We start from the raw sequence: 21,517 nt of genomic DNA on the forward strand, positions 1-21,517 counted from the left end.
GCCCAAATAATTTTCTTCACTTGGCTGATAAATACAAACAAAAATGTACGTTTTTTTCCCCCCAGCAGGTTCTGGATTAAAAAAACAACAACAAAACAATCGCATCTCATAATCATTTATAGTCTATCATATGGTCTACTGTATAGTATTCCATTCAGATTGACTTACAGGAGAATGAAGAGATCTAACAGGGCATTAATACGCCTCCTCATGGGGCGAACACACGGAGAAGTGCTTTTGAACCCCATGGTGTTTCTGCATCATGGAAACTGCAGTCTGCCTGCTACGGAAATGAGATCAGAAAGATGTGCATGTAATGGCTCCCCTGCAGTTCAGGCCTTGTGGGAGTGATCAGGGGAACGCAGTCATGCACAGATCACTCATCAGGTTCCAAATGTTCATCCATTCTTTCTTTTGTAGCACAATGGCTTATAGATCCTCCATTGGTCCAATTTTCACACATTCCGTATGCACACACACACACACACACACACACACACACACACACACACACACACACTGCTTGATATTTGAGAAACTTTAACCTTTTCTCGCACCTGTGTCAGTCTTCTTCACCAAACGGCAAAAAGACTTTATCAGGAGAGCTCGGAAACAAGCCCCACTTAGCACCACCGCTTTGGGTAGTTCATTAAGACATTTCCCACAGACTTGTCAGAAGCCCTGAGTACAGTTCAAATCGTTAACAAGCACACGCACTTCTCTCGCTCTGACTAGGATACACATCACATCAGCACAACTGGTTTGGGAGCGGCAGTTTAACACTTAATGGCAGCCAGATGCAGGCTGTGAGAAAGTGTACACACGTTTCTTACAGCATTTGTCTGACGTGAACTCTTTCCTCACGACCTCCATCTTGCTTAGCCCGAGACCGTTCTACCCTGGAGTTATGACAGCTTCTAATTTAAACCGTTTCTGCCACGGCTAATAGCATCCGCAATTTGGCCTCCGAGACTTATTATCATATTGTGGGACATGATTGACAGTTGACCTTCACGCAAGTTTCTGAGAAGCCAGAGAGCCTGAGCAGGTCATCTCAAACGCTGCAGCGACAGCTTATTAATACTAATCTGATAGAATTACTCAGAACCAATTACTGCCTAGGCTTGGGTGCTGGCTATGGCATACTGCTTTTGCAGGAACCTTCATGCTCAGTCTCCCCATTAGAACATTCCCAGTAGTTAGGAGTGCTGTCGGGGAGAACGCTGAAAAGGCCACTGCTTTAAGGTCACTTAAGAAAAGTGTGTGTGCGCAATATTTGATTGCGGGGATACAGGAAGATGGATTGAATTGCCCATTTTCTACTTCTGAAGGAATTTTTTATTAGCGAATCCAGTGATATTTGCTGGAACCGTTAAAGTATATATATATATATATATATATATATATATATATATATATATATATATATATATATAGAGATAGATAGATAGATAGATAGATAGATAGATAGATAGATAGATAGATAGATAGATAGATTGATAGATTGATTGATTGATTGATTGATTTTTTTTTTTGGGCTGGATTTCGTTTGAGTGTAATACAAAAAGCCACCATTGAAGATAATGGATGATTATTTGCCAGGAGATCCCAATAAAATACTAAATGCTATAACAAACTGTGCGAAACTGTTAGTTTTTTTCAGATAATACAACGAAGATTGTTTGATAGTGTAATTGCTATTATTGTTGTTGTTTTTTTTCTGTTTTATTTGCATACTGTACTGTATATATTGGTACTTCATATTTGCAATTTTTATTTGCAGCTGTAACATGGAAATTTCTCCACTGTGGGACAGACAACTAAACCTTATCTCGTATATCTTATTTTATCTTATCTTATCTGATCTGATCTGATCTTAAGCTTCTCTGCAGTTAAAGGTAATGATGGTTAAATAAGCTTCGTTGTTCTTACATCATCCATTGTGATGCAGAAAATGTGTTTTGCATCAACACGAACATTCTTCAGAGTGAGATGTTCTGTCAAGTGGCATGTTTCGATTGTATTCAATCCGAAATTGATCACATTTGGAATTTTAAAAAGTTTGGCCACATTATGCCTTTTATGACCCTTGAACATCACTAGAAGACTCTCTCAGGTACAAATGCCTGTCTGGCTGTGGATGTGCCACGGCGCTCAATTCCCACACGTCATGACATCATGAAATAACACCCATTTACTGAATCTTCTTCTGCCCTGTTGCTGCAGCAGGCTGTGAACAGACTTGTTGGTGAACTTACGCTGTCACTAAGCTTTCTATCGGGGTATATAGTATACAGTACTGCATGTGTGGCAGCCTGGAAAACTCTATTCTCAGTTAAATGTTCTCATGTCTGGTTACCTCAGAAGTGATCAGAGAGGAAATTGCATCTGATTCTACTGAGGAACTCCAGCAAACTGATGATCTGAAATCAACCTGGTGTACACTGATTTAATTCGACTTTAATTTACGATAATTGACATTTGATATTGATAATTGATATTTTTGCAGCTGTGTTTGTTAAACTGGAGGATTGTTTGTATTTTTACATAGAGCCTAGGCATGCTTAAAAAGTAAAAATCTTTTTATCTTGACATTTGGTGATGATTGGAAGGCTCTTAGTATATTCTAAAAAGTATTCAATAACATTATAAGTGTTTACAGAAACACTGAATGAGAGAGCGAGAGAGAGAGAGAGAGAGAGAGAGAGAGAGAGAGAGAGAGAGTTTTACAGATAATGACTATAATGTTGCAGAAGCACAGCTGAGCTCACAAAACAATCCAAGCTGTCTGTCTGACATCTGTTTTATAGCACTTGGAATAGGAATAGAAAAAACCTCCTTGCGTAACCAGTGTCATATTATTTGTCTTAGTATTGTTAAAACAAACTGACAGAACAGATGCGAGAAACTAAAAAAGCACATCTTGTTTCCTGGTCAGTAAGATGCCGCTGAAACCAGAAGCCATTGCTCACAATCGCAGTGGGAATTATCTGGGAAATATTTGATGCCTGGAGATGTACTGTATATATTGAATCGTTTTGTATCTGGTACTGGCTTTTGTACAGAGTTGCCTACATGCACCAGCTCCCCAGCATGAACTGTCAGTCTAGTGGGATGTAGTTGGTGGGACTCGGACTGATGAAGCTGTCAGTACAGTAGATATGGAGGACTCGGTACTCTTTTGGGAACTTGATAAGGTCAAGTGTTAGTAGAGTTAACAGTGATGGAGCGACTGAAAGCTGAGAGACAGGAAAATACTCCCTCCAGCCCTCACGTTCTATCGGCAGAAGCCAGTCAGTACATCTGCACCACTCGCTTTTATTTGTACACGCTTGAAACGAGTGCGGATTCTCTGCGAATGTGCAAAGATTCAGGCAGCCGATGATGTCATCGCTGTCACATGTTCTGAATGTTTTGAACACTTTTTTTTTTTTTTTTTTACGTGCGCTACCGTGTGAAGTCATTTCTAATGGTTTACTGCGTTACAGGCTAAACATCAATGCTGGGTGATTGCACTTCAGAGTGCACAGGGTGGGTGATGATCTTAAATATTTTTTGCATTTAAGAAGCAGATCAAGCAACTTATGCAACCAATTCTCCAAACAAGCAATCCTCCAGGGATGGTGTGATGATTAAACATTCTGAAAGTGGCTAGGGAAGAGGAGAGGAAGCGCTTTGTGTTTGCACAGAGAGAGATAACATTTTCCAACTGTAACAAGAATGTCTGGTGCTTCCAAACAATATTGCTTTAGCACCCGGGTGAATAACAAAGCAGTTCCTTATGCATATTAATGCTGCCACTTTGCATAATGTCTGTTCAATGCAGATGCCCTGTCAGTTCTGCCATACCTTGCCTTATGCTTGAAAAGCAATTTTTTTTTTTTTACCTCTCTTTACAAATTGAGTGATTACTCCCCCCGACTCCTCAACACTCATACTAATTACGCACCCCACCCTCCCCAAAATCTCACACAGGCATAACTGTTCCAGAGAATTTGTACCCCCCCCCCCCCCCCCCTCACAATCACACAACACACGTGTGCATCTTAAAACCATATGCCGGAGGTGTACGTGGTGCCAAACGAGCTCCTCGTTACCTCCCCTCCCTCTCCGGGCTTGAGCGCTTTCCGAAGAACTACAGCGACATCTGCATGAAACGTGGCTCCAAAGCGCCAGGCGCAAAACCCACCACCAGTGCCAGCCAGTCTTGGCCACCCCACACCCCCCTTCGCCCCGCAGCTTTCTACAATCGCCATTCATAAACGCTAATTACGCACTCTTATCGCCCACCCTTTACATATGCATACGCTAAATCTGGAACCCGGAGGGATGGTACATGATGGGCGTAACCTTGGCGGGGGCGACGGTTTTGTAAATCGTTTACTGCAAAACTTTTTAAGAACAAATGATAAAATATGTGCACTTTTTTTTTTTTTTTTTTTTTTACATGATAAAATTGTTTGGAAAAAAAACTTTTTTTTTTCTTGTTATTAAATTTTTCTCCCTTTTAATTGGATTTCGGATACCTAATACATATTAGTTTTTTTTTTTTAGAAAATGTGAAATGTGTTTTTTAATTTATTTTATTTTCAACACTTTAATGCAGGTTCATCAGGTAAAAATGGTGTAACTGGAGAATTCTGTCTGTATATTTTGGGAAGTCGTGTATTTTTCTGTATTTCAACAATACTTAATTTTGAAATGGACAGTGTGCCAAACAGAAAGAAGGGGGAGACAGTAGTGGGCACTGTTAAAATATATAAAAAGTAAATAAATAAAAAAAATTGAATTAATAAAAATAAAAAAATAACTGGTGCTGATGATTTAACAAGCCCGATCACAGTTCAGGCAGTTGTACTAATTTGTTCATCAATTACTGTCATAATAGGATTTGTACAGTACACTAGGTAGGCATTTGAGTGTGGCATTGTAACTGGGAAACAGTGAAGAAAAAAAAAAAAAAAGATTGTTTCAGACTCTTGGGAAAAGTCTGAACACGCCTGCGACAGAAAGCCCCTGGCAATTCCCACACTCAGTTTTTTCACCAGGTCCCAACTTGCTGCTCTCGGATCGTGCCATCCCTGGTGCCAGCGTGTCATCACGGCCGCAAGCTTTCAACTTTTTCCTTTACGAAGCATTCACGTTATCCAAAGTGTAATGGTTTTTATTCAATAGAACGTCACATCCTAGCATACTTCATACACATCATTTCGCATCCACTGGCCATAATTTGAAAAAAAGAAAAAAAAGTTGATCATCGGTGCCAAAATTGTCTGGGGAAATAAAACGAACGTGAAATATAATCCGTTTTCGGTCGGAAATGAACGGAAATTGGCGATCCTTCACATTCAAGCAATTCCGTTAATATGCACAAATAATGCATCCACATCATTTAGACACATTTGTCATACGCAAGTCTTCGTGCTCCTCACATTGTAAGACGTTCAATTAATCCACGTTTGAAAGGTTGAGTGCACCCACTGCTCCCCCTGCTTTAACCCCCCCCCCCCCCAATTAATGTTGAATTAAAACGAATTGGCTGGTTGCCGTAAAAGCAGGCGCTCTGCTTTGAAGATTGTCATCGCATAATGAGTCGCTCTTTTCCTTTTTTTTCTTTTTCAATTTGCGCTCCTCCATTCCCTGCTCTCCGCTGCTAGTTGCCAGCATGCCTTAGCGAATTTAATGATATGCAAATGAAATATGCATAAAACCATTCTGCTGTATGATGATTAAGCGCAGAGGACATTAGCCCGGTCCCCATCCACAGTCTTGTTGTCTTTTCTCCGTTCCGCGCTTGCTCGTCAAACGACACCACACTGTATCAAATCTCAACACTAATAACACCCGAGGACTCGTAATTTTAATAACGATGGTAATATCCAATCGCGAGAAATTAAATTCCAGGCATGGTTTCTCTTGGCCATGTTTTTGTAAGATCCACATACAGTTCAAGCTGCGATCCTTGGCATGTGAAGGATGTGGCTGCAGTGAGCAAGGAAAAGAGGAGAGACAGACAAGGATTTCCAGGGAAGGACTTAGAAGAGACTAGCCTTGCCAAGCAGTGCAGTAGCTTTTCTCTGCTTGTTTGCATGTAGTGTGGTATTATGTGAATGCTGGCTTATGGAGAGGGGAAGGAAAATATTCTCCCTTTCTTTTCTTCCTGTCTCCCCATGTCTCCCCCTCTCTCTCTCTCACTCTCTCTCTCACTCTCTCCCTCTCCCTCTCTCTCTCCCTCCTTGTCTGTATTAGCAGTCATTTTTTTCTTCTTATTTTTTGTAATCCATTTGCATAATGAAGACAAGGCGCAATTAACATCCTAGGGGAATTAAAATAGGTAGATCCTCAAAAGCTCATTAGCTCCAAACGGTTACAATATCCACATATATTCCGCGGGAAAAAAAAAAAGAACGTAAACCACGGAACCGCTGCGAATTAAAGCTTAAAGCAATTAACAAACGCGCATAACGAATGCTTAATAAGCAATTGCGGATAAGATCCCCCTCAAAGATGCCAGCATTTGCCAAGCCTATCCTGATGGCAGCCTTGGCTGTGTCATTTTGAAGGTTATGCCAAGGCAGGAAGCACAAAGATCTTATAATCCCTCCCTTTGGATGACTTCTTCAATTATTCATATTCCATAGTCATGCCCCTCATCCAGCCAAAAAAAAAATAAAAAATTCCAAGAGGTTGAAGATCTGCAAGAAAAAGTTTGGGTTATCCATTCGTGATTATCATAAGTTGATGACGCTCCATTCCCCATGCTAATTCCGGTTTTAATTGTTGCGCCGCGTTTTAACAAATGAAAATGAATTTAATGATACGATCCCATTCTTTTTCATTCCGGCGGCACCCAGTCTTGGCTCTGTGCCCCGTGCCCGTAGCTTTTTTCCGCGGGAACCGCGGTATCGCTTCCTGAACCCGAGAGGTACCGATTCCGGCACGGACGAACAGTTGGTACTGTCTTCATCTCTTCTGTGTCAGTCGGTAAACCTGAAACAAAAACAAAAGCAGGGAGGAGTTTGGCAGTTTCTTCTTTGGGCGGCAAGGTGGGGGCAAAATTAGGGTGCTGAAAACATTCTCACAGCCCCCCTGCGCTGTTTGGCGGAGTTACTGGCAGGTTGGAGGGGCGGATTCTGGCTCCATTAAGTGTCTGGCATTGTGGCTGCCGGCTTGTCCCTCTGCCTTCTGTGCCCCCTCCACCAAGTTCTTGCTCAGCTGTTGTCTCAGCTGTTGGCTGTTGTGCCATCCCCCTCGTCTTCCCATACTACTTGACGGTGTCCAGAGTCTACTGCCTGAGCAATTCATCTCCCTGGTGATTGCTGTGAATGTATATAAATCAAACACACACTCACTCACACTCACACGCATGCCTGCTTGCCCTGGTTTGCATGCCTACCTGTCTGTCATAGCTTTGCTTGCTGCTTAAGGTGCTTTCAGTTGTTTTTTTTCCCCTCCCATTTCAAAAAAGTTGATCTCGACTGACTGACCGAAATCCACAGCCCTGGAACGGATTGAATGCGATTGTCCTTTTTTAACGATTCGAGAATAATTAACGGTTCGTTATGAGCGAAAAGCATTAATTAATCCGCGTCTGTCGAGCTGATTATAATTTTACGTGGCGGTTCATTAGTATGCATCTCCGTGTTTGCTGATTCTCTTCCTTTCCTTTTTATGTGGCTTTTGTAAACAGCTGCTCTTGCCCTTGGCACCGTCCCTCAGGTCTTTTCTTGGTCCCTCCTCTTGCTGCAAGCAAGCGATTGGCAGATTGGCAGAATGCAGCAGAAGTGCCCATGGTAGACATTTCTCGTCGCAGCGGTGACTGGCAGGCGGCTTCTCGAGGTGGTACTTTGTGAGGAGAAAATAGTGTTTAAAGAAAAGGAGGGGTTTGGCATGGAATAGGAACCAGCATCCCAACCCACCTCTTCTATATACCAGCTTGCGTTGTTATTTTCTTTCTCTTTTTTTTTTTTGCCTGTTTTTTTTTTTTTTGGGGGGGGTTCCTTTTATAGAGTCCATCATCCTAATTACCAGCGTACAACTTTTGTGTTTAATTAGTCAACGATGGCATTCTAACGTCTTTGTTTGTTCTTGATTCTCCTTATCTTCAACCAACCGACCTGCGGCGGGTGGGCATGGGATCTTCGTTTAACCGATGTCAATGCTTTTCTGTCTTTCCGCGACAGATGCCACCGCAATTTGCCTGGTATCGCGTTGGCCCTGAGCCATGGTATAATTCGGAAAAACAAAACGCTGAGGCGTATCTGAACGGCGGCGCATCCAGAGAAGATGGCGCACAAAGCCGGCTTGCCTTCTGCAGCTGCAATACAGCTGCCAACAGGAACGTTGGTGTGGTGTTTACTGCCTAGGTGCTCGCCTGGCACAAGGAATAACGCCGAGAGAGGAAAAGCAAGGGAGGTGCTTCCTTACAACCCACCCCTTTGACACTCTTTGGACGGCTTTACCACAGCAACTTTGTCCGGCGCCGTTCATTCCTCCGGGTTTTGTGTTCTGCTTGTCCTCTGCGAGATAGGGGTTTCAGCAGTTGGCATAGTTTACTGTGAAGATTGAAGATTCATCTGGGCAGTCATGTCTCTTAACTTGTAGTTTAGTTCAGTTCCAGACGTCCGTAGTTCCGTAGTAGCCGTGCATGGCAGATGGGTTTGTCTTCTTTTTTGTTTTGTTTTTATTCGAGTTTGATTCACTTCCCACTCAAAAGCCGCCACGTGTCTTAGACTGGCCGTATACCAACCACAACCACAAAAAAAACTTGCTCGGTTGACAGTTTAAGCCAAATGATGCAGGTCCCTTTTTTGGGGTACGTTTACCCGCCTACCGTCTGTGCCCAAATGCCAGTCTGCCTTGGCGCTATTTGTAAATGGATGGCACCGTGCCAGCTTTTTCCTGCCATCTACATTCGCTGCTTGTTTCTCTTGCTTGCCCACCCCCTCTCCTCTCTGTCTTTTCTCCGATTTTTTTTTCCCGCACCCGCCCCTTTTGCTATTTTCAGCTCTTCCTCTAATCACCCCCAACACACATACACATATGTGCACCCACCCCTTTTTTTTGTTCTAAAGGCTCGACATTAATTAACATTCAGGGTTAATTGATTCTAAAAAGCTGAATCGCGCATAAAATCGCTCCGTCGGCTTTCTACTTCAACCCCTTCCTTCGCCTTTTGCCTGGCATCGCCCACATGTCCGGCTTGCTTTGCCCTTTCCTGCACATCGCCGCAAAATGAGTGGCAGATCCTTCTGGTGCCAACGTTCCCCATGCTAGTGGAGGAGTGAGGACTGGAAGAGTGCCCACTGGGGAAGGAGCTCACTAGACTGGAGCTGATTGCAATTCATGTTTTGCAGTCTGATCTCTCCGCAAGATGTTTGCAGTGGCATTTCTTTATAAATTATCAAAAGTCTGCCTTGTTACCACCTCCCACGTCTCTCTTTCGCTCAGATTTTTTTCGTTCTTCTTAATTTTCTCCCTCCCATCTTTTCTGTCTCTTTTTTGTTCAGCCACACACTCTTGTACTTCTACATATTCACATAAACTCCATGCAATGGCTAAAAGTTTTACACTTTTTAATTTTATTTTTAAGATGTATTTTATGTTTATGCACCCCTACAATTTCGGCATGTTTCTTTATTGAGGAAAAGTTTAGGCATCGTTGCAGGGTTACGGCGGCGCGCACGCTACAGTACGTATCATACATCTTCCTCCTAATTATCTTCCGTCTTCTGTGATTAGCGTTTGCTCGATGCTGTTCTCGGAATTAGCTCGAATTAGCAGTATCGATTAAACGATTATCACACGCGCTGCTTTATCTTTCCGATATTTTTTTTGTGTCGCATGTGGTGTTTGGAGCAAAAAAAAGAAACCTAGGGAAAACCGAGCTGCTTTAAATTATTTAATAACAAGACAACCCGCTCTTAACCCACCCCCCAATTACAGTCTGCCAACTGGCGTTAATTAGTCTGGCAACCGCTTACACAAATGTGAAAAGAAGTACAGACTCATTAAGAGCACGAACCGCAATCATGCGCATGCATTCTGTACACTTGCACACGCGCTTCTCTTCGGAAGCAGACAGACACATAAATGGCATTAAAACCTTCAAATTAACGTTTTAATTACATTTAGATTAAATTAGCACTTTTAGAGTGTAATGCTCTTTATTGTATTGGTCGCTTTGTCTCTCCCGCTGCTTCGACCCAAGGAGTTTTCTGGCGTCCAGTGCGGTCAGGGAGCTGGCACCCAGCGCCATCCTTTCCACTTCCTCTTTTGTTTTTCTTTTTTCATTATTAAATAAAAACGAGCACGAGCCAACTGAGGCAACAAGAGGAATCCATTATGCAAATGGATCACTATTTGCATAATGTCTTATGCCAGGGATATGCAAATGAAGCGGATAATTTATGAGTGCCTGCGTCTGTCCCTGAGTGTTCCCATAACTTACAAAGAGGGATTTCGGTTTTCTTTTTTCTATATATTTTTTCTTTCCACCCAGTTCTCTTTTGCTTTTTCTCCTCCTCTTCAGGTTGGCACAGACGACATGCACGCGCCATTCCTATACAAAAAAATCTACAAGACCACACCGAGTTCTCACAAACGATGCTGGGGGACGAGATGAGGAGCGCACGGGGGGCCAGGAGCAGGGGGATGCGGAAGGGGAGGGCACATCGTTTCTGCTCTTCAAAGCCACCATGGCAGAAGCTAATTTTTCGGGGAAAAGAAAAAAGGGAAAAAAAACGGCGAGACAAATTAATTAACACCCACCACCAGCACCAAAGGAAATTGAGGTTCACTAATTTAAAATGCAGTCAAGCGCCCGTCCCTCCTCCTCCTCCTAATTTTCATTTTGGGGGAAGGTTTAAGCTGTCTTCCGCACTGCTCTGCCGTCTTTGCCCGCTTGTCTTAGCTCGTGTGCCCCTCTGGAAAACGGGCATCATTTAGCTCCTTCTCGTTCGGTCCTCGAGGCTGATGTTTGTATAGCATTGCAGCTTGGTGCTTGAGCGAGAGAGAGAAAGAGGAGGAGAAGACGGAGTTTGAGAGAGAGAGAGAGAGAGAGAGAGAGAGAGACTGAGAAAGGTGGGGAAATAGACCCAGCTTCATCGTGGGAATGTAAAGGTATGTGTGTCTCTGTATACACTCCTCCAGTGCCCAGGACTGCCAACTGCACCACCCTAACCTGCATTCCTGCACTCCTGCACCATGGATCCCGGGCACGTCATGCCGCCTCACACGCCTGCACTCCTCCGTTCTTCCTCCTGCTCCTTGGTTTATCCTAAACGCCTGACTCTCTCTTTTGCATACTTGATCTCTGCTTAATGTGACACACCGTTTGAGACAAAGCAGGCAGAGAAGACGTCGTGATGGGAAGGAACGAAGGGGTTTCTCGCTGCCTTTTTTTTGTCGTCGATGGCTGTTTTATTTCTTGTTTCTTCAAGGCCTCTGTGGGTAAAAAAGTGGATCTTGCACATTTTTGGAACTAATGGAGATTTTTTCCATCAGACAGGATCGCCATCGATGATGCTGGACTCATACCTCACCTGCTCACCCCTTTAGGGTATTCGTGTCATCGAGGTGTCAAAACTCCAAGCTTGACTTCTTTCACTTTATGTAGTGATGTGCCCGAGTGAGGAAAGGGTTCGAGAACTGTTTGTGCCAGTGTATGGACTTTCGACTGGTGTTTTTTAAGATTCTTTTAACTACAGACTTTACCAGGACTGTCATTCATCTCTCTCTCTCTCTCTCTCTCTCTCTCTCTCTCTCTCTCTCTCTCTCTCTCTCTCTGACAGCTTCATCTTTCTTGCTAAAATGTCCTTTTAATCGCAGAGCCGATGTCATTATCTCACATCTGCCAAATTTTCTTTTTTTTTTTTTACATTTTTTTTCAGGATTCATTTGTGTCGCCACCGAGTCATTTGAAGCATCATTTTAAAAAAATATCCATAATTATCTCATCGTTCAGCCATCATCTTAATTATCCACATGTTGTGCTCCTCATTTGCGTAGCGACGATGTCGCGGCGAATGTTTGTAAAGATTGCAGCCTTGATTTTCTGGACAGCGCTTCGAACGGAAATTATGTGTTGTGTAATTAATTGCATTCAGTCATTTTTCTGTACCAAAGCAACGTCCTTGGTGTGATTTTCTTTCCTTTTTTTTGTTGTGAAAATCTACACTCCAGTTGCATTCAGAACATCGCTATGACTTTGTTCGACGATGTTGGTGTGCGTTTGGGTTCATCAAGCCGTTTATTATGTGTTTGTGTATCATTTTCTCTTTTTATTTCTTTATTCATTTCTTTATTTATTTTATGCCATGGTGGTAATGACAAACCAAAGAGAACTAAGTGTCCTTAACTCTATTACATCTGAGAAAAGAAGATTAAAACCTTAAAATACCTCAACAGGGTTTTTTATTATTTTCTTTAGATTGAAAATTAAGTTTTGAGGTGGGAAAATGATTACGATGCAGGATAAAAGAAGGTGAGTGAGTTGGATTAATGCTGTGTCATTGATATTTTGCGTTGATTCAGCAAAAAAAAACCAAAAAAAACCCTGGGTTACTAAAACAGAGAAAATCCATGTAAAATAAATCAAGTTTACAGTTTTTTTTTTTTTTTTTTTAAGCAATTACATGCAATTTAAAGCATTCTAATGGTTAACTAAACACGTGACAACTAGCCCAGGATTTCTGAGAAACATTAGTCAAATGACAAAAATACATCCTACAACGCGTAATGCTTTCTTGTGATCTTTTTTTTTCTTGTGTATTCAATGAAAAGTGTTACATATATTTTTCAGCATTTCCAAAAACTAATCCATATTGTTACCTACACAAAGCCAAAGTATAGCTGCAGAATGTTATTATTATTATGATATCATATTTTTATTATAATCTTAACAAGCCTTAACAAGTTGACAGGTAGCTAATTAGTTAACTTTTTTTTAAACATTAAATTGTCTTGTTACTCGCTTTTAATAATAATTAAGTGTCGATTAAGGCAGAAGAGACTTTTAAATTAAATTTTAATTAGATTAAATTTATTTATTTTTTTTATTTTTTTGGTAAATTAGAAGGTATTATAGAATTTCTTTTTTTTATTACATTTAGAGTTTTGTACAATCCTATAAATGGAATTTGTTTTTTGTTTGTTTGTTTTTGGGTTTTTTTTTTTTGCCTGTACCAGTTACATAGTAAATAGTTACAATTTAAATACTGGCCAGAATCAGACACAAACAACTTAACAACTTCCCAAAGCTCCCAACTTTGTTTCTAAATGTGCAGTGTAGAGCTTCTGTAACACTTTCTTTATTTATTACATGAATAATATATATATATTTCTTTATGCACTGCCTGTGATACATTTCCTGCTGAGGATCATGTGACGCACACATTATAACCATAACAACACTACTACTGAGTCATGTGTAGCATGGAATAATAATTTTTTAATAATAGTAATATCGGGAAATTGATTTTTTTAACATCAAAATATGTTGCGATTCACTAAACGTAGGATTGAGGAATATTTCCAAGAAATCTGTTTTTTATTTATTTTTTAACTAGACAATGTTTAGAATGCTGTATGCAGTCAAATCACGTCAACGATATTAACAAAAACAATTGGTGAGAACGAATCATGAAAAAAATAGATTCTTCAAAAATATAAAATGGTACAAAACACCATAAATGTTCCTTTTGTTCATGTTAATGGTCATGGATAATGAGTGTATCAGGCTTTTGATGAGCTGCATGTGCACATGCTGGTTCTGTGTGTGTGTGTGTTGAATTTACATAAAACATTTGAATAATAATGATTATAATCCTGTCTTTAGGAAGACTATAGAAGTACATTTTCCCTTAAACTGGTAACTGCAGCAAAAGTAAGCAAGCAAATAGTGACACAGGAGGTTATAAGAGTGCACTTCCCCAGTTGTGTACATGGTCAACAATGGAACATGCATAAAGATGGACATGGAAATTCAATTTAACAAATATACAAAGTTTTTTTTTTTTTAAATCCTTCATTAGGAACCACTCAGCCTGGACTGAGCCGAATCTCTTTAATTACAGCTAATACCATTCATTACAAAAAGCATTCTAGCATTTTATTTTAGGGCATTTGGCAGATGCCCTTATCCAGCGTGATATGCATGTATCTCATTCATACAACTAAGCAGCTGTGGGGTTAGGGCCTTCCTCAAGGGCCCAGTAGTGGCTGCGTTAAGCGGCTGGGATTTGAATTCAGGAACCTTTAGATCCAAAGTCCAATGCCTTAACTATTTAGCTACCACCTTCTGCTAGAATTGATCTGATCTTACTGGAAGGATAGGGTACAAATAAAAAGAATAGGAGGTCTTATTACGTCAGATATACATTATAGCACAGTGAACACACTTTTTTCTTTGCATATTCCAGCTTGGTGGCCAGTTGTGTTCAGAGTGCAGAGTCAGCAATGAGTCCCTTGAGCAGAGGGGGTGAAGGGCGTTACTCAAGGGCAACATGGTAGTGCTGGGCCTCGAACCCCACGACTTCTGTAATCAGTAACCCAGTCGCATAACCTTTATACCGCTATTCTCTTTCCAGCCTTGAGCAAGACTATAAATTCATTATAAACTTCCCTTTTTTGGTCAACTTTTTTTCAAAAGCTCTCCAACATCTCTACTGTAACAGACTCTGTTTGGGGAATTTTACTGTATTGGGGGAATGTTTCAGTGTGGACTATACATATTTGGAAAAATCCTGTAAAAATGGAAAAATTAGCCGAGTAAAGTTTTTTTAAAGTTACATTTTCACTCTGGAACATCTTACAGTGATTCTGTTTATTTTGATTACATTAAGTGAATGTTTGTTTTGTTTTTAGTGAACGTTTTTGCTCATGTGTTAATCCCTGACTGAAACAATCTCTACTGAATATACATACATTTCGGATCATTTCATTTCCCCAACAGCACTTTTTTAATCTTCATTTCTTTGTGTGTGCTGATTGTTCAAGAGATAAGAAGTGCAGCGGGATAAAGAAGATGAAGTGTGTTAGTTGCTTCTGAACAAACAACAACAAAAAATCTCAGAAACAATTGGGCTTTTGATCCAAAATCCAATAAAGATCCAATAAAACGCATCACGCCTTCAAAAACCTTATATTCCGCCCACTTTATACGAGCGTATTTTTATTATATGAATAGCACAATATCCTAAAAGTGATCATTCTGATATGGGGAAAGAGTGAACAAGTCATTAAAACGTATACTTCAGATTCCGGATCAATTCAATCACAATGTCTTTACTCATAACATGTCATGTTGTGAATTGAAGGCAGGAACATCGATCTTTGAGGTTTATTTGTTTTGTTTTGTTTTTCTTCTCACTAGAATCATCCTGGCATTTATTTCCATTCAATAGTACATAATAGCAACGATTAGAGTTCACAGCGTTAATTAAAATGGGTGTACATGTTCGCTGTGAGCACATAAGCCGTGTGATGAGTTCCGGTAGTGATTCAGGCGGTTCATTTTAATTAACTCGCCATTTTGCACGGATTCCCGTCCACTTGATATTGGTAGTCAATCGGGATCTGTTTTAAGCCTTTGAAAATCCTTTCCTCAAGGTGTTAATAGTGTAAAGTAATGGAGAAATGCAAATTTAATCACCAGCGGCTTGAATAAAGAAAAACATACCCAGGCATTCATCGACATGCGAAGAAAATATTGCCTTTTGATCAGATTGAACCTCAACCTCTTAAACAGTTCTTCAACAATAAAAAAACAAAAAACAAAAAAAAAACCCAACCAAGCCTGAGGTTATTCTCTCGTGTGCTTTAGTGGATTTGTTATTGAGTTTTATTAGCACTAACAGCATTGCGTCTCTGCATTAAAATAATGATGTTTATCTCACAAGCGAACCACACAAATCAACATTATAGCTCTTACGTGTGGTGCACTTAGTCAATAGCACTGTATAAATAACTTGTATTAATTGTATTTAAGGTTGAACTAATTTTGTCTTTTTTTTATCTACTATTATTAATGCTTTTCTTAGTTTGATTAGTGAGAGATTTTGATATTTTCGAAACTTTAAAATTACGCTTTTATTGTCTAATTGCTTTCATTATTATTCTCACTCAGATTTATCTTATCAAAACAGGCCATAGGAAATGATCAATAATAAAATAAAAAGTGACAAAAAAGCACTAGCACAGCATTTTTCTCCAAACGCAGTAAGGTTCAAGCTACAAAAAAATCAAAAATCTTGATAATTACCTAGCATGACTTTCTTAAGTCATTAGTTTTCTTTACATAAATGCTTGACATATTAACATCAAGTTGCATCAGTGGCACAGTGGAGTTGCTGAACTTTGTTTTTTTTCCTCTGTTTTTTTTGTTTGTTTGTTTGTTTGTTTGTTTTCCAGAAAGATTTTTAGATTTTGATTCTTTGCATCTGCATCCAGACCGTAGGTTGGCACCTGATGACCTCTGTTTTAAAAATCATTTAAATGAGTGTTTCCTTTTTTTTCCCTTTTTTTTTTTGGTGACTTTTTGGACACCAAAAAAGAAGGGGGAGGAGTCAATAGCATTCTAATGCAATTATTATTGTTATTGTTACTATTATTATCATTATTATAATTATTATAATTATTAATTATTTTATAAAATACACACAGGAAAGTTACACACGAAATCGTGTTATGTCAGTCTGTTTTAAGAAATATTACCGAAACACTCTGATTGGACCTGGTGCTTGTACTGTTTGATTTGAAATTCATTCATTGGTTTATCTTCTTTAAGCATTTTATCTTGGTCAAGAATGAGTCGATGTTGATCCAGGTACACCAGTCCATCTCAGGGCGCTATGTATCCCAGACTTGAGTGATATTGATTTTTCCCAGATCTAAAATATCACAAAAAAACAATTTAATCCTCTGAAAATATCAGATGGATAGAAAAATTAGCATTTTTACTATTTTGGATTTGAAGAGATACATCATCAGTGGAGGCAGGAACTGCAGCATTCATTCAAAAAAAAAAAAAAATGTAATACGGAGTAGAATTAGTTATTTTTTTATCGCATTTTAATCTCTCTAACATTTTTACTTACATTATTTACGAAATCAAAACCTTTTAACTTTTAGGGTCAACGTCTTTGTCCTTTTTTGCTCATTCACACCTAGAAGCACTTGAAGGTTAGGGGAAATCAAAGAACTCCAGGCCCTCACTGTCCAAATCTTCATTGATTTAATCTGATCCCTGGATTAGATTTATATTAAACACCATTAGTGAGATCAGGAGCTGACGTTGTTTTTTTGTTTGTTTGTTTTTTTTTTGGTTCATCCCGAAAGGTGTTTATGGAGCTCGCTTTTGCACCTGGACACTATCATGCTGGAATAGGTCTGGCTGCTACAGCATTCTAAACAATTCCTACTTATGCTGCTTTATTGCAACATAGAAACAACCACAAATGGATGTGATGGTCGGGTGTCTGTATCCTTTTGGCATACAGTGTGTAGTTATGTTTTGTGACACCTGAACAAAGTTTGTTTCAACAAGCAAGTTGAAGGTAAAGGTATATATTCGTGGCTTCACTATGAGAGCCGCATCGCCGCTCTGCTTGCTGTTAGTATTCCAGGCTCAGCTTGGCGAGGCGGTGTGGCACGCTTTGGCCAGCCCTGATAAAACTCAAGCACTTATCACACATGATTGATTTGTTTACTTGTCCTGGGCTGGTCCACTTATCATGTGCTTTATCCCTGAAGCCTGAACAGTGATGGGCTACTGCCCCTCTCTCCCACTCACTTACTCACTCACAATCACTCTGTGCTCATCCTTTAAACACTATTTTTAGGCACAAAATAATAATAATATTAATAATCTTAATAAAATTTATTTATATATATATATATATAGAGAGAGAGAGAGAGAGAGAGAGAGAGAGAGAGAGAGAAAGAGAAAGAGAGAGAGAGAGAGAGAGAGAGAGAGAGAGAGAATATATGGAATTATATACATAACAAAAAAGTGTGAAACAACTGAAGAATGTCATATTCTAGGTTCTTCAAAGTAGCCACCTTTTGCTTTGATTACTGCTTTGCACACTCTTGGCATTCTCTTGATGAGCTTCAAGAGGTAGTCACCTGAAATGGTCTTCCAACAGTCTTGAAGGAGTTCCCCGAGAGATGCTTGGCACTTGTTGGCCCTTTTGCCTTCACTCTGCGGTCCAGCTCACCCCTAAACCATCTCGATTGGGTTCAGGTCCGGTGACTGTGGAGGCCAGGTCATCTGGCGCAGCACCCCATCACTCTCCTTCTTGGTCAAATAGCCCTTGATGCCTTCAGTGTGACTCTACAATTTTCATAGTCATGAAAATAAAGAAAACTCTTTGAATGAGAAGGTGTGTCCAAACTTTTGGTCTGTACTGTATATATATATATATATATATATATATATATATATTTTTTTTTTTTTTTGTTTCCTCTTTTGTGGGATTTTGTGCACACACTCAGAGGATGGAGACTTGTCAAGGTGACTTCCTGTAACAGCTTACAAAACTTTCTCTGTCTGAGCAAGAAGCAAAAAATAAGGTAATTACAGCATGACATGGCTACAGCTGAACACAAGAGCTGCTGCAGTACTGGGGGCTAGCACCTGCCTCAAGAAGAAAGAGCGATGGGGGACAATTTCATTGTCATTTACAAAAATTGCTCTCAATTAAATAAATTGTGCGTAATTTTCCAGCTAACTGTATTTATCACCAAAGCGAATAAAATTACGGCTTTGAACAGCAAACAGCTTCTGAGAATGTTGGGAATAAAGGGGGGGGGGATCGATAAGAGATTAATAACTGATAATTTAGACAAAATCGTACATGAAATATAGTAGATCATTATTGATGAATGAAGAAATAACACCAGTACAGACTGAATAATATCGACACAGTGATAAATCTAATAAAATCGGGCATTTTCATCCATTATTATCATTAATAATATTTATATTTACAATAAACAGACAAAGGTAAGTACGTAACATGCCATGTTATATCAGTGGAAGCACTTTATATTTGAGTACTGTTCAAAAAGCTCGAATGCAGCCTTTTTTTTTTCAGGATGATATCAATTGTACTCAGTTAAATATTCACCAGAGTACAGAGCTGCAGCGTGAATAAGTAAATTATATATTCTGTGATCTCCACAGATTTCTATGAAGGATTTCCAAGTCAAGGGAATGATTTCTGTGGATTTCTTAGTCATAGTTTTAGTGGAATTCAGCATTCGTATTGGAATGTTCAGGTTGTGACCTATTTCATAATGACTCTGTTGTTATATTGCGTCGTTGCACAACCCCTACGATTAGCGACTGGTGAAGTAAACAACAGAGTTGATTACAGGCGATACACTCACCATCAACTTTATTTGGGAACACCGGAGCATTCATGCGGTAATCTAACAGCCAATTGTGTGCCACTTTGTACAACTCATTGACCTTGATGTTGCTGTGCTACAACAGCAGAGGACCACATTGGGTTCCAGTCCTGTTAGCATGAATCTTAAGCAAACCCAAAGTTCAAAATCTGATCCACATTTGTCCACTTTGGCTAAAACTGTTTATGGAATTCAGACACGCTGATCCGAACGTCTCAGCCAGGTCATTCTTGTCTGCATCCAAGAAAGTGAGGAAGCGGTTTACATCTACAGGAAGTGAATCAAACCTGCCGTGTGTTTTGGGTCTGCCGAATGATCCGACTCAGGCAGTGAATAGAAATGTTTTCGGTTGCAGGTGTTTTTTTTTTTTTTTTGTAAGCTCAGTCTGAGATAAAGAACACAGCTAGTTTATTTATAGAATACGGTTATCTAGCTATCTATTTATTCCTCAATGGCGAATTGCATGACTTTTTTTATGCACTTTTTGAAGATTTGTGTACACAATTTTGTCACTAAGGTTTTACAAGGTCTGAGATTCTTGCCACATATATCTGGGAAAGTCAGGTGTCCCTGAATCTTTTTGTCCATACAGAGTATCTCAAGAACAGATGATTGCATGTTTGAAGGATTTAAATGTAGGTATTAATCTTGCCAGCAAATGAACTGGTTAGGTTTTAGAAGTAATCCTGACAACACCAAGGTCATAGCAAAGTCAAATGTTGAAAATGTTGTATTTCAGGAAAACAGACTGTGAACCTGTTAAATGAGTTTGGTTAATCCATATTGACAAAGCAACCAACACTCAACAAACATGACCCAAAGTCTTAATAATCATCCTCTTTACCCATGATCCCCAAGTTATAGGAGAACCTGTTAGACCATTAATCAGGGAAGTGTGCCAACAACACCTGAGCAAAGAGATAAATATTTTACACCAGATTACATGTAGCCAATCAGAAGCCTTTAAATTATGGAGAGGTGTCTGTAGGATTTATCTGGATTAGACTTTTGAGCCCAGTTTATTCAGGATCCTGCTTTTAGCCTGAAGGCCAACTTGAAACTTCACATGCAGTTTCAAGAGGAAATAAAACAAAACAATGCACAAGATGTAAGTCACTAACACTGGAGCACTCGGGAATTCATCCTCTTCACCAAAAAATAATCATAATTTATAATAATAGCAAATCTTTGATTGATGTCTTGGGGAGCGTGATCTGAAATGGAAAAAAATGCACTAAAGCTGATGGTGGTTTTAACTGAAAGGCTTAATTAGTATGTGATAGATGCCTTTAGCTATGAGTCTGGACTCTATCTTCCTAGATGATGCTAGCCTACTAAAGAGGTTATCGATTGTACTTATTTAAAGCCACAACAAGCAAAACGAATGGCTTATAAAAATGCACAGCTGATTAGTCACTTATCAATAAAACACGGCTCGATCGAAAGCAACAGTTATCGCTGACAGAAACGCTTTATGCCTCGTGGGGGAGAGCACGGCGAGTCAGATTTTGTCGAATCATTAGCCTAAATGCTCGGTCATCTTTAGTCTGTCCAAAAAGCAATAAAAAAAAAAAAAAGAACAGGTAGTGGTTATACTGATGAGGAGTGCAGGCACATATACAACACACAGGACAGGAAGCTCTTCCCAACATCTGACGGGTAAAGGTGGAGCTCTCAGATTAAATCTCACCGTTCCGCTAAAGAGAAAGTGTTACCGCCCACGACCTCGAGTCACCTTTAGTGTGTGCGCTACAAAACCTTCTAGTCCAGTTTTTTTTCCTCACAAACTCTCTGGAATCTTCAGTACGCTTGCACCGAAGAGGAGAACGGTCTCGTTACGCAGAAGGTTGTGGGTGTGTAATGATGTGCAGTCGCTGTAGTCCAGCCATACTCGTGCCAGGCTTCACTCAGGAGGCGCTCTCCGGGATTATCCATGTCCTCCAGCTCTCTCTCTCTCTCTCTCTCTCTCTCTCTCTCTCTCTCTCTCTCTCTCTCTCTCTCTCTCTTCCTTACATCACTCCCTCCCTGTTTCTTCGCGTTGGACTTGGCACATGGTGCACGGCGCGCTCAGGCAGCTGAAGGTGCTCGTTAAAAGCTATAACTT

The 21,517-nt window shown here is 40.0% G+C and overlaps 1 protein-coding gene across 11 annotated transcripts in view; it reads left to right on the top strand.

Moving 5' to 3' along the window:
* Nucleotides 1-21,517, top strand: part of pmfbp1 (polyamine modulated factor 1 binding protein 1) — a 177,476-nt gene that overhangs the window by 33,138 nt on the left and 122,821 nt on the right. The window contains exon 4 of one of the 11 annotated variants that reach the window (XM_083558354.1): nt 12,431-12,484. The exons of 9 other annotated variants lie outside the window; for them this stretch is intronic. The gene's annotated coding sequence lies outside the window, so the exon portion shown is untranslated. Of the gene's footprint in view, nt 1-12,430; nt 12,485-18,504; nt 18,574-21,517 lie in introns of those variants that run through there. One more of the 11 variants, XM_083558357.1, reaches the window with a different exon arrangement.

This window comes from Silurus aristotelis, assembly GCF_946808225.1.
Source record: "Silurus aristotelis genome assembly, chromosome: 13".
In the NCBI taxonomy this organism is placed as follows: domain Eukaryota; kingdom Metazoa; phylum Chordata; class Actinopteri; order Siluriformes; family Siluridae; genus Silurus; species Silurus aristotelis.